Below are 13,248 nucleotides of genomic sequence, written 5' to 3' on the forward strand. Positions count from 1 at the left end.
TAGATGAAAAAGTTCCTAGGAAGTTAATCAAAAACTTATTATAAATAAATTGGAAAAATTTTAGTTTTAATACAATATAGTAAACTTATAAATATTAATAATCTATTTGCAACTTGAGCTTTCTGTAGATGTATTCATTTCCTTTCAAAACATATTAAATATATTAAGTACCTACTATGTTCCAAGCATTCTCCTAGATTTAAGGTGTTTAATGGTGACCAAGAATGAATGGTCATGCTTTGAAGTTAGAAGTTAATAGATGACCAATGTAGCAAACAGACAGACATATAATATAATTGCAAACTGTGCTAAGAACTATGAAAGGAATTAAATATGCTATTACTGAAATTTAACTGAGATCTTAATGACAAGAATTTATCCAAGTAAAGAATGAGGTTAAGGGCATTTCAGGCAGAGAGAAGAAGAAAGATCAAAATACTTTTATAGCAGAGAAGAGTTTGTACATTTCAAATAACTTAAATAAGCTGTCATCACTAACTGAAGACAAAAAGGGCATGGAAAGAAATGGTGTAAAGATATGCAATTGTCACATTGTATTAGAGTCCTGTAGATCATGATTATAATTTGCAACCCTGCCCAAAGCACAATAGGTGTTTATTACATTTTTTCCTTCATTTTTAAGACAGATTATGTGACTTATATTTTTATATTTCCAGATTATTGTGACATTTGAAGGAATGAAAAGATTATAGCTGGATCACAAGTGACAGACCAATTAAGAAGCAACAAATTAGTATTGAGTATAATAGACAAAAATATGACGGTATAGACTAAGATGGTGATGGGAAGATAATGGACAGATGGTGATATATGTTTTAGGCAAAACTGATGAGCTTGGTAATGCATTGCATAAGAGAAGGCAAATAGAGGCTTAAAGAAAACTCCCAAACATGTGAGTTAACTTGAGTTGATGTCATTTACTGAAATGTGAAAAAATGATGGTGGGTGGTTACAAAGCAGTGGTGGGCCAGGTCATGTCAATTTCGTGATGCATGTGAGAAGAGGTATAAAATATTCTCCTGGAATTCAATTCATTGATATTTCTTAACATAGAAATATAGTAAGTCCTCACTTAATGTCATTGATTAGTTCTTGGCAACTGTGACCTTAAGGAAAACAATGTATAACAAAATCAATTTTTTTCTCTGATCAAAGGTCTAAGGAAATGATGATGTTGGAGAAAATTATGTTATTAAAGGACCTGCTATATGTAGTTTTGATGATGTTGAGGACTTACTGTATCAATTAAAGCCATGTGTATTAGTCAGGATTCTCCAGAAAGACAGAATCAATAGGATATAAATCTATATAGATATATGGGAGGTGATTTATTATGGGAATTGACTCAAAAAAATAAGAAAGCTGAAATTTCCTACCATACACTGTCTACAAGCTGGAGAACCAGGGAAGCCAGTATTGTGGCTCATTCCAGGTCTCAAGACCTCAGAACCAAGGAAGCTGATGATGTAACTCTCAGCTTGAGGGCAAGGGCCTCAGAACCTGGTGGGGTTGTGAAATCTGGTACATGTCCTCGAGTCCAAAGTCCAGAGAACCTGCATTTCTAAAGTCCAAGAGAGAGAGAGAGAGGAGAGAGAGAGAGAGAGAGAGAGAGAGAGAGAGAGAGAGAGAGAGGAGAGAGAGAGAGTAAATTTACATTTTTTTCTGCCTTTTTGTTCTATCTGGGTCTCCAGTTGATTGGATCCATTCCACATTAAGGGTGGGGCTTCCCTATAAAGTCCTCTGATTCACAAACCAATCTCCTGTGGAAATAGCCTCACAGACCTACCCAGAAATAATGCTTTTTCAGCTATGTAGGTATTCCTTAATCCTGTCCATTTGACCCCTAAAATTAACCATCACATTATGTGACCAAGAAAGATAATCTATGTACATATTTTAGGGTGAGACAAGAAAGAGACTTAGGTCTACAGCCTAAGAAAAGGTGATGTGTGGAGGTCCTATTGAGTAGAGAACTTAGTACTGAAGTCGGCAATGACCACCAAGACTCAGACAAGGGAAATAAGAAAGCATGGTATCAAGAGAGCCAAGAAATAGAATATTTCAAAGAAGGATTTCTAAAAACTATGTTCATTGCTACAAGGAGAGGTATAATTATAAGGCTTTGCCTTTCACAATATTTAGACAGTATTGATGTGTCTTATCATGTTTACAGGATGTTTCCTGAAAGGAGCATAATTCAAAACTAGTGTTGTGAATTTAAAAAATGCATGATAAGTGCAAAGAGAGAGTCTATCTTTAACAAGGAATTGAAAGGTAGGAAAATATCTGGAAGACAATTTGTTGTCAACAAAGATTTTAGTCTTATTTTGGCTAATTTTTTAATTTTTGTAGAAGTCCCATTTTAATTTTGTAATTTTTATATTTTTAAATTTCTATTTTTATTTTTGTTTCAGCGGGTATATATGTAGGTTGTAACATGGGTGTATTGCACGATGCTCACCCAGACAGTGAGCAGAGTTCCCAATAGGAAGATTTTTCAGGCCTTGCTCTCCTCTTTGCTTCCCTTTTTTTTGGTCCCCTCAGGGAATATTGGTCTTCTCTTGATTTCTGTGTGAACTCAAAATTACCTACCACTTATAAGCAAGAACATATAATAGTGGCTTTTCTGTTTCTGTGTTAGTTCACTTAGGATAACAGTCTCCAGTTGCATCTACGTTGCTAAAAAAGACATGGTTTCAGGGTTTTTTTATGACTGTGTAGTATTCCATAGTGTATATGTATCACACTTTCTTTATTCAATCCACTGTTCATGGGCAGCTGGGTTGATTCCATATTTTTGCTACTGTGAGTACTGTGATGAACATACAAGTGCATGTGTCTTTTTGGTAGAATAACACATGAAATTGTTGGGTCAAATGATATTTTCATTTTTAAACCTGAGAAATCTCTAAACTGCTTTCCATAGTGGCTGAACTAATTTCCATTTCCACCAACAGTATAAAAGAATGTCCACTTTCAACACTTCAATTAAACATGGTACTGGATGTGCTAGCCAGAGAAATTGGGCAAGAGAAATTAATACAAGGCAACCAAATAGGAAAAAAATGAAGTCAAATTATCTCTCTTTGTCAACAATATGATTTTTTTTTGTTTTCTTTGTTTTTTTATTTTATTTTATTATTGTCATTATTTTCATTTTGAGATGGAGTCTCGCTCTTGCCGCCCAGGTTGTAGTGTAATGGCGCGATCTCGGCTCACTGCGACCTCCGCCTCCCAGGTTCAAGCGATTCTCCTGTCTTAGCCACCTGAGTAACTGGGATTACAGGTGCCAGCCACCACACCTGGCTAATTTTTGTACTTTTAGTAGAGAGAGGGATTCACCGTTTTGGCCAGGCTTGTCCTGAACTCCTCAGGTGATCTGCCCTCCTCGGCTTCCCAAAGTGCTGGGATTACAGGCCTGAGCTACTGTGCCCAGACAACAATGTGATTCTACATCTAGAAAACCCTAAAGATTTCACCAAAAGACTCATAGGCCTGATTAATGACTTTGGGAAAGTCTCAGGAAATAAAACCAACGTACAAAAATCAATCACATTTCTGTAACACTAATAACAGCCAAGCTGAAAGTCAAATCAAGTATGCAATCCCATTTACTATAGCCATAGAAAAATAAAATACCTAGCAATATATCTAACCAATGAGGTCAAAGATCTCTACAAGGATAACTACAAAATACCACCGAAAGAGATCATGGATGACACAACTAATGGAAAAGCAATTCATGCTCATGTGTAGGAAGAATCAATATTATTAAAATGTCCACACTGCCTAATCTACAGTTGCAACACTAATTCTATCAAATTGCCCATGTCATTTTTTACAGAATTAGAAAAAAAAAAACTATTCTAAAATGTATACAGAACCAAAAAAGAGCCCCATTAGCCAAGGCAATCCTAAGCATAAAGAACAAAGCCAGAGTTATCACATTACCTAACTTCAAACTATACTATAAGCCTTTAGTAAATAAAACAGCATGGTACAGTTACAAAAATAAATACATAGACCAATGGAGCAGAATAGAGACTCCTGAAATAAAGCCACATACCTACAACCAACTGATCTTTCACAAACTTAACAAAAATAAGCAATTAGAAAAGGACATCCTATTCAATAAATGGTGCTGGAAAACCCTGATAATCATACAGAGAGGAATGAAACTGGATGCCTAATATCTCCCCATACACAAAAATTTGACAAAAATGGATTAAAGACTTATATGTAAGGCCTCAAACTATAAAAATTCTAGAAGAAAATCCTAGAAAATATTCTTCCAAACATTGGACCAGAAAAACAATTTATGGTGAAGACTACAAAAGTAAATGCAACAAAATAAAAAATAGAAAAATGAGAATTAATTAACTAAAGAGTTTCTGCAAAGAGAAAGCAACTATCAACAGAGTAAGTAGACAGCCCACAGAATGAGAGAAAATATTTGCAAATTATGTATCAGATAAAGGACTAAGATCTAGAATCTTTGAGGAATTTAAACAAATCAACAGGGAAAGACAAAAAAAAAAATTAAAAAGTAGGCAAAAGACATGAACAGACACTTCTCAAAAGAAGGCTTACCAGCATCCAACAAACATGAAAATATTCTCAGTATTCATAATCATCACAGACATGCAAATCAAAACCACAATGACATACTATCTCACACCAGTCAGAATGGGTATGATTAAAAATTATTTTAGCTATTTTAAAGTTGAATCTAGATCATATTGAACATCTAAGAAAATGATCTCATGGAAAAGAAGGTAAAGAGTCATAAAAAGATAGTGAAAAGTGTAGCAAGAACTTATCAAGAATATCGAAGGGCTATAATTTTTAACTTCCTTGCAAGCCAACATGTTAGCCTGACAGAGTTTCATGGATGCTGGAAAGACATCAGACTATTAAATCAGATAAACAAGACTTTAGAACACATGAACAGCAAATTTGAACTTTAGACTCACGTCAATTCCTCTTTCCTACCAAATTCTAGAGGGTAAAGGAAATTGGCCCAGATTGATGCTGAATACAATGAGTTTAACTCACATGTGAGGAAAATGTAGCTTGGGGAACCTGAATCTTTTATAATAGGCAGTAAGTAAATCTGCCCAGTCTTTGTCACAGTGGAAGATAACTTTATTATATTGGATGCCAAAAATATCTGTCCTCTGCCCTAAAAGCAGACACCATTCTATCTTTCAAGGATGTTCGCTACACAAATAATCTTGGAAAGAATAAATGGTATCAGTATCCCTGTTTGCAATACGCAGAAACAAAACAAATCCATGGAGAATTGTCTTGTATAGAGTTCTAAGATGTCAAGAAGGCATATGGTGGGATTAAGCTGTGCCATAAAGGAAATGTATTCTGTTTTGAAGGGTAGGAAGAAAGAGAGGGCCTTTGTAGGGGGAGGTAAGTTTATGAATTAATTGTTTGAATATATGTTCTATTTTATCAATGAAGTATGAAATGTAGGACTTTAAAAAAAATGGAAACACATAAATTAATTATGGCAGAAAGTGGGAAGGTAATTTTAGTACGGAAATGATATTCTTGAAATATTTTTATTTTGAAGGTATGAATCATGAATTCATGATGATGCTAATTTATTTCGATATACGATTTTTCTCAAGAAATCAGTTGCATTCTCAAAAGGCTGTTTCACAAGTTGGAGAAACAGAAGGAAAGGAGTCAGTTTAAAGTACTGTATGGGAATAATTACACTGGCGAATTATAGAATCTAACCTGCATACAGAGGGAAGTGTTGAAAGAAAGTGACACATTGATTGAAAGAATTTAAAAAGACCAATGAATAAAGTCTTAATAAGTTTAAAGAACCATTTGATTCAAGTACTGGAACGAACAAACATAAGGGAGTTTTCAGCAGAGAAAGGAATGTTGTCATTAATGATTTTAGAGATGGTAGAGTTTCTGGTAATAAACAAGCATGATTGTAGAAGTGGGTGAACTGGATGTAGTAAAGTGAGATGATTGGAATAAGGAAGTCAAGAGGCAAAGATGATGGATAGGTTTTTATGATGGTTGCTGATTTTACCCATAGCAGATGTGAACAGGGGTCTAATAAAAAAAGTGAAAGTTTTTACTGGTTGAAGTGGAATAAACAAGATCTAGTATATGAGATTAATGAGGAGTGAGACCGTGATGTAGCATCATGATGTGAGCGCAATAGAACACAGAGTTTTAAAATTAAGTTTATACTAACTTAAATTAATTTCTATTCTTGAATATTAGGGTTCCTTATCCCTATTCATAATATTTTCATTGCTTTTTAAATGATCTTATTTTAAACAGGCCTTTTTTAGTTCCAGGCATATAGAAAATGGAAACAAACAAGTCAAGGATAGAGAAAAAAGGCCTTGGTATTCTTATTTCAAAGTGAGAAATGACTACAGTTATTCTGTCAGCACTTTGTGGGAAGACTGCATTCTCACTACTGTGTTTAATTCTTGTTGCTGTATTTATAGGAAGGACACTGCTAAGATTGAAAAGGTCAGGCAAAATGACAGTAACTAATTCAGAAATGACATGTCAAGAACTGAAGTTCTAAAGCAGGGATTAACCTATAAGCAATTTAAGTAGGTTTAGACACACACACACACACACACAAATGCTAGTTAAAACAGTATTTAAAATAAATTGACAAGGTCAACAAAAAAACAAATTATGTGAGCTGAAGAGTGAACTTCTGTAAAACGGGAAGTGAAGGTGAAGTATAAGACTAGAAGGTTTCTGTATGTTTTAGAAATCAAATATTAAACCATAGGCACTACTATTGAGCTACATATACACACAGGAGAAGAAATAATTACATAATTAATACAGAAAAGAAATAAATTAATCATACAGTTAATTTAGTTTACTATTCTGTGCTTATGATAATTATTGTTTTGAATGGCTGAATATGTTACAGTTTGGGCTTTATAAATAAAGGATCTGTCTATATTGAAAAGGCATTTGTAAAATATTGACAAATATTTTCTAATACCACTTGAATCTGATTTAGAAAAGGAGGTCAAAGCAATATATCTTCAAATTATTCATAGAATTATAAAAATTTATTGAGCGATTTCTATGTAACAAGCCTTGGGCAAGCAATTTATTATCTAATCCTCATACTATCCAGTTAGTACATTATCATCACCCACTTATAAATAAAGAAATTGAGGCATGCATAAACCAAGCTCCAAGTTACATGTTCTCAAATGCTGAATTTGATATTTCAACCTGTTTACTAAGCTTGATACCATATCGTGAATTTTGATGGACACTGATAATGAATACAATTTGTCCTCCTACCTGAAACATGAACCTGCAAGCCTGGAAAGAAATTATAATAAAACATATTCTGCTAATGTTCCTTTTCCCATCCATACGGAAGTCACGAATCAATAATTTATCATGAATTTAAGTACTGGTAAAATTACTAGGCCCAGGCCCAGAATTCACCACAACACAGAGCTTAAGAGTCACCATCAACAGATAGAAAATAGTCCTTGAGTTAGAACCGATTCATTTAACTGTGAGCTCTACAAAGATTATTTTAGGCTATCTCCAGAATTAAACACAATCATTAACACATATGTATATGTTAGTGTGTATATTATCATTAATCTTGGCTGCCACATTATAGACACAAAAATAATATACAGCAAAAACCAACCATCAATATGTATTTAAAGCATCTATGTAAAATTACCTGTGTAGGGCCAGGCACGGTGGCTTATCCCTGTAACCCCAGCACTTTGGGAGGCCAAGGGGAATGGGTCACCTGAGGTCAGGAGTTCAGGACCAGCCTGGCCAACATGATGAAACCCTGTCTCTACTAAAAATATAAAATTTAGCCAGGTGTGGTGGCAGGCGCCTGTAATCCTAGTTACTCTGGAGGCTGAGGCAGAGGAGTCGCTGGAGCCCAGGAGGCAGAGGTTGTATTGAGCCGAGATAGTGCCACTGCATCCCAACTTGGGTGCCAGAGTGAGATTCCATCTCAAAACAAACAAACAAACAAAACTTACGTAACAGGTAAGTCCTTGCCACCATAAACTCAGAGGTGGAAAGATTTATTATTTTCCACAATTAGCCTAAATCTGATTCTGAATAAGGATTTTGCTGTGTTGGAAGCAAAACTATTGAATTTTAAATATAATCAGAGTAACTCTATAATGTTGTGCTCATGTCCCAAGATTTTTCTTGAGGACAAGCAATGGAGAAATAACTCTAGCCTTAGGATATGGTGCTGAAATACCTGATATCTGAAATCTTATGATTCTCTGGAGCTGGGTCTGAATCTTATAATCTGAATCTTATGATTCTCTGAATCTGATCCTGTGTGATGTTATTCGAGTTACGACAATCTTGGATGAGGTTGAGATACCCTGGACTTAGGATCTGGCTTCTCTGGGTCTTGCAGTCTCCTTTCAGGTATTTCTATTTCCCTATGGCTCTTTAGTGGAAGAGTCCCTTCTGGGATTCCCTAAGCAGACCTCTAACTCTGACCTTTCACATCCCTTTCCTAGCACACACAGAACATTGTTGTTGTTCCTCCTATCAAATGTCCCAACAAGGTCTTTAGGAAGCTCAGACATTTATAAAAGTGAACGAATACCTTTGATTTCATTCATCTTTTTCTTATTTCCTCTGCTAAATTTCTTAAGGAGAGAAATGAAAAATGTCTGCTTACCTGCTTGTGTCCCTTTTTTTCATCAGGTCTTTGATACAACAATCACAATACGTCAATAGGGTTTGAAAGCAAGAGATACAAGATACAGAAACAAGAGAACGTTTGACTTGACAGTTATTCAAATAACCAATGAATTGAACTATTAGGTTTGACTATCATTACTAATTAAACCTGACTAAATTAAACCATATAATTTTTGGAGTCCCTTTGAAATGATTTCTTCTTAATTCCAAAAAATAAATAAATAAATAAGCCTAAACAATGAGTGACTATGATTTATAGCTGGAAGGGATTGTAGAGATTAGAATAAATTCTCAAAGTTGGAGTGTGCATCTTCTACCTCCTCCTTTATTTTTTTTCCTCCTAACTCTCACTGCCTTTTAATTACAAAGTCTACTCTTTATTTTGAGAAAATCAAATTATTTTCAAATATTTATTTGTTATTCCTCTGATGTTTTTGTTGAGCACCCCCAATTTTTCTTTTATTAATAGTATGTCAAGAACTTAGAAATGCTACCAATTTTTTATGTTGATTTTGTATCCTGAAACTTTACTGAAGTTATTTATCAGTTCTAGGAGCCTTTGAGGAGAGAATGTAGGGTTTTCTAGGTATAGAATCAGATAGTTGGCAAATGAAGATACTTAGACTTCTTGTTTTCATACTTGGATATCTATTATTATTTTCTTTTGCCTGATTTCTTTCCTTGGGACTTCAAGTACTGTATTAAATGGGAATGGTGAGAGGGCTTCCTTGTCTTATTCTGGTTCTCATGGGAAAAGCTTTCTGCTTTTGCCCATTCAGTATGATGTTGCCTATGGGCTTGTCATAAATGGCTTTTGCTATTTTGAGGAATGCATAGTTTGTTGAGGGTTTTTCTTTTTTCTTCAGAGGAGTCTCGCTCTGTCGCCCAGGCTGGAGTGCAATGTTCCAATCTTGGCTCACTGCAGTCTCTACCTCCTGGGTTCAAGTGATTCGTCTACCTCAGTATCCTGAGAAGCTGGGATTACAGGTGTCCACCACCATGCCTGGCTAATTTTTGTATTTTTAGTAGAGACAAGGTTTCACCACGTTGGCCAGGCTGGTCTCGAACTCCTGACCTCAGGTGTTCCACCCCCTTCAGCATCCCAAAGTGCTGGGATTACAGGTGTGAGCCACTACACCCAGGCAAATTTTCTTTTTCATATATATATATGTGTGTGTGTGTGTGTATGTGTGTGTATATATATGTGTGTGTATATATATATACTTAAGGAGAGAAATGAAAAATGTCTGCTTACCTACTTGTGTAATAAAATATATATATTTTATTGTTCCCCTGCCAGGTCTGGATATCAGAATGATGCTGGCCTCATAGAATGAGTTAGGAAGGCGTCCCTCCTCCTTGATTTTTGGAATCGTTTCAGTAGGATTGGTATTAGTTCTTCTATATCTGGTTGAATTTGCCTGTGAATCCATCTGCTCCAGGGATTTTTCTGGTTGGTAGGTTTTTTTTAACGCTTATTCAGTTTCAAAACTGCCTATTTTTCTGTTCAGTATTTCAATTTATTCCTGGTTCAATCTTAGGAGGTTGTATGTTTCAGGAATTTTTTCATTTCTTCTAGGTTTGCTAGTTTGTGTTCACAGAAGAGTTAATAATAGTCTCTGAGAGTTTTTGTATTTCTGTGGGATTGGTAGTAATAACCCCTTTGCCATTTCTAATTGTGTTTATTTAGATCTTCTATCTTTTTATATTTGCTAATCTAGCTAGTGGTCTCTCAATCTTGTTAATTCTTTTGAAGAACCATTTCTATATACCAATAACATCCAAGCTGAGAGTCAAATCAAGAATTCAACCCCATTCACAATAGCCACAAAAACAATGAAATACCTAAGAACACAGCTATCTGGGAAGGTAAAAGATCTCTACAATGAGAATTTCAAAACACTGCTGAAAGAAATCAGAGATGACACAGACAAATGGAAAAATATTGCATACTCATGAATAGGAACAATTGATATTATTAAACTGGCTATACTGCCCAAAGCAATTTATGAATTCATTGTTATCCCTATCAAACTGTCAACATCATTTTTCACAGGATTAGAAAAAAGTATTCTAAAATTCACATGGAACCAAAAAAAAGACTGAATAGCCAAGGCAATCCTAAGCAAAAAGAACAAAACCTAAAACATCACGCTACCTGACTTCAGACCATATTACAAAGCTACAGTAACCAAAACAGCATACTGGTACAACCACTAAAACAGCATACTGGAACAAAAACAGACACATAGACTAACAAGTAAGAGAACGCAGAAATAAATCCGCACTTTTACAATCATCTGATTTTAGACAAAGCCAGTAATAACAAGCAATGAGGAAAAGGACTCGATATCCAATAAATAGTGCTAGAGTAACTGGTTAATTATATGCATTAGAATGCAACTGGACCCTTTTCTTTCACCAAAAAATAACTCAAAATATATTAAAGACTTAAATGTAAGACATAAAATTATAAAAAATCCTAGAAGAAAACTTAGCCATTCTGGACATAGGCCTTAGGAAGGATTTCATGACAAACCCTCTTAAATTCTGGACATAGGCCTTAGCAAATATTTCATGACAAAGTCTCCTAAGGCAAGAACAACAGAAACAAAATAGACAAAATGGATTTAATTAAACTAAAGTGCTTCTACACAGAAAAATAGATATCAACAGACTAAGCAAACAACCTACAGAATGGAAGAAAATATTTGTAAACTATGTATCTGACAAAGGCCTGCTATCCAGAATGTACAACAAACTTAAATTCACAAGCAAAAAGGAAACAACACCATTTGAAAATGGGGATAGGATAGACACTTCTCTAAATAAGACATACACATTGCCAACAAGCATATTAAAAGGCACAACATCATTAATCATTAGAGAAGTTCAAGTCAAAACCACGGTGAGATATCATCTCACACCAATCAGAATGGCTACTATAAAAAGTTAAAAAATAGCAGGTGCTGGTGAGGTTGTGGAGAAAAAGGAACACTTATACAGTGTTGGGGGTAGTGTAAATTAGTCAGTCATTGTGGAAGATGGTGTGGTGATTCCTCAAAGAAGTAAAGACAGAAAAAACATTTGACTCAACAATCCCAATCCTGGGTATATACCCAAAAGAATATAAAGTATTCTATTATAAAAACACATGCACACATATGTTCACTGCAGCACTATTCACAATTACAAAGGCATAGAATCAACCTAAATGCCCATCAAGGATAGACTGGATAAAGAAAATACAAACAATGGAATATTATGGAGCCATAAAAGAGGATAAGATCATGTCCTTTGCAGGGACATGGATGGAGCTGGGGATCATTATCCTTAGTAAACTAACACAGGAACAGAAAAACCAAATATCACACGTTCTCACTTATAAGTGGGAGCTAAATGATGAGAACACATGGACACATAGAGGGGAATAACACACAATGGGGCCTTTCAGAGTGTGAAGGGTAGAAGGAGGTAGATAATCAGGAAAAGTAACTAATGGGTACTAGGCTTAACACCTGGGTAATAAAATAATCTGTACAATAAACCACCATGACACAATGGACACAATTTACCTATGTACCAAACCTGAACTTCAATTTCTCTATTGAATTAATCAACAGGCTGGCATTAAGAGCAATTTTTCCCCTGTTAAGAAATTCAGATTCTGGGTGGGAAATATTTTCCACCGTGATCTCTATTTTACAGCTACAAGAGAGTATCATTTCCCACATCATCCTGTGTGAAAGATAAGTTGGCACTCCTTGTATTGAGAAAAAACACCTGGAAATCATTGTGAGACTATTAGTTAATCATTTGAAGATCGCTGGTAAGGAAAATGGAGAATGCTTTCTACTACCAAACTTAGCATACTGTCCAAACCTATGGGAGCAATGAATGAAATTCTCAATAATGAGAAACAGGTTGTATTATTACTATAGGGTTATATAGGTATTCAATTGAGCATGCTTATAAATAAGGAAGCAGGTTTTCTTTTCTTCTTCTCCCTTTCTCTCTTTTTCTCGGCTCTGCTTTTGTTTCAAGGACAACTTGGCAAAAACTAAATATAAACATGCACAATTATAGATAAGAAAATTTGTATGCTACCATACCTTTGTTCAAATTGTACAATGTTCAGTCAATATTGTAATGTTAAGGTTGAATTCAGTTATCAGAATAGCAACACTACAAATTCAATTGGTAGTGGTAAGCATAAATGTAATAAAATATGTCTGATAGTTTTCTACTATGAATTATATAGGATAACAGAATATGTTTCTTCATACTATTTTTCTATTAAATCTATTGATTTCAGCCATGTTTACAGTTAATGAGACACTGCCAGAAATAATATGATTGTTGAGGTTTTGTAGTTTTGCCAGTGGCTCAAAATTATAACCATCAATGATTTGATAATGAGTGTTTTAATTATTCTACATTGGATGTTGTGTTAAACTTCAAAACTTACTATCAGAGTTGCAATTATATAATCTAAGT

Source organism: Macaca mulatta, chromosome 2 (genome assembly GCF_049350105.2).
Source record: "Macaca mulatta isolate MMU2019108-1 chromosome 2, T2T-MMU8v2.0, whole genome shotgun sequence".
Lineage (NCBI taxonomy): Eukaryota > Metazoa > Chordata > Mammalia > Primates > Cercopithecidae > Macaca > Macaca mulatta.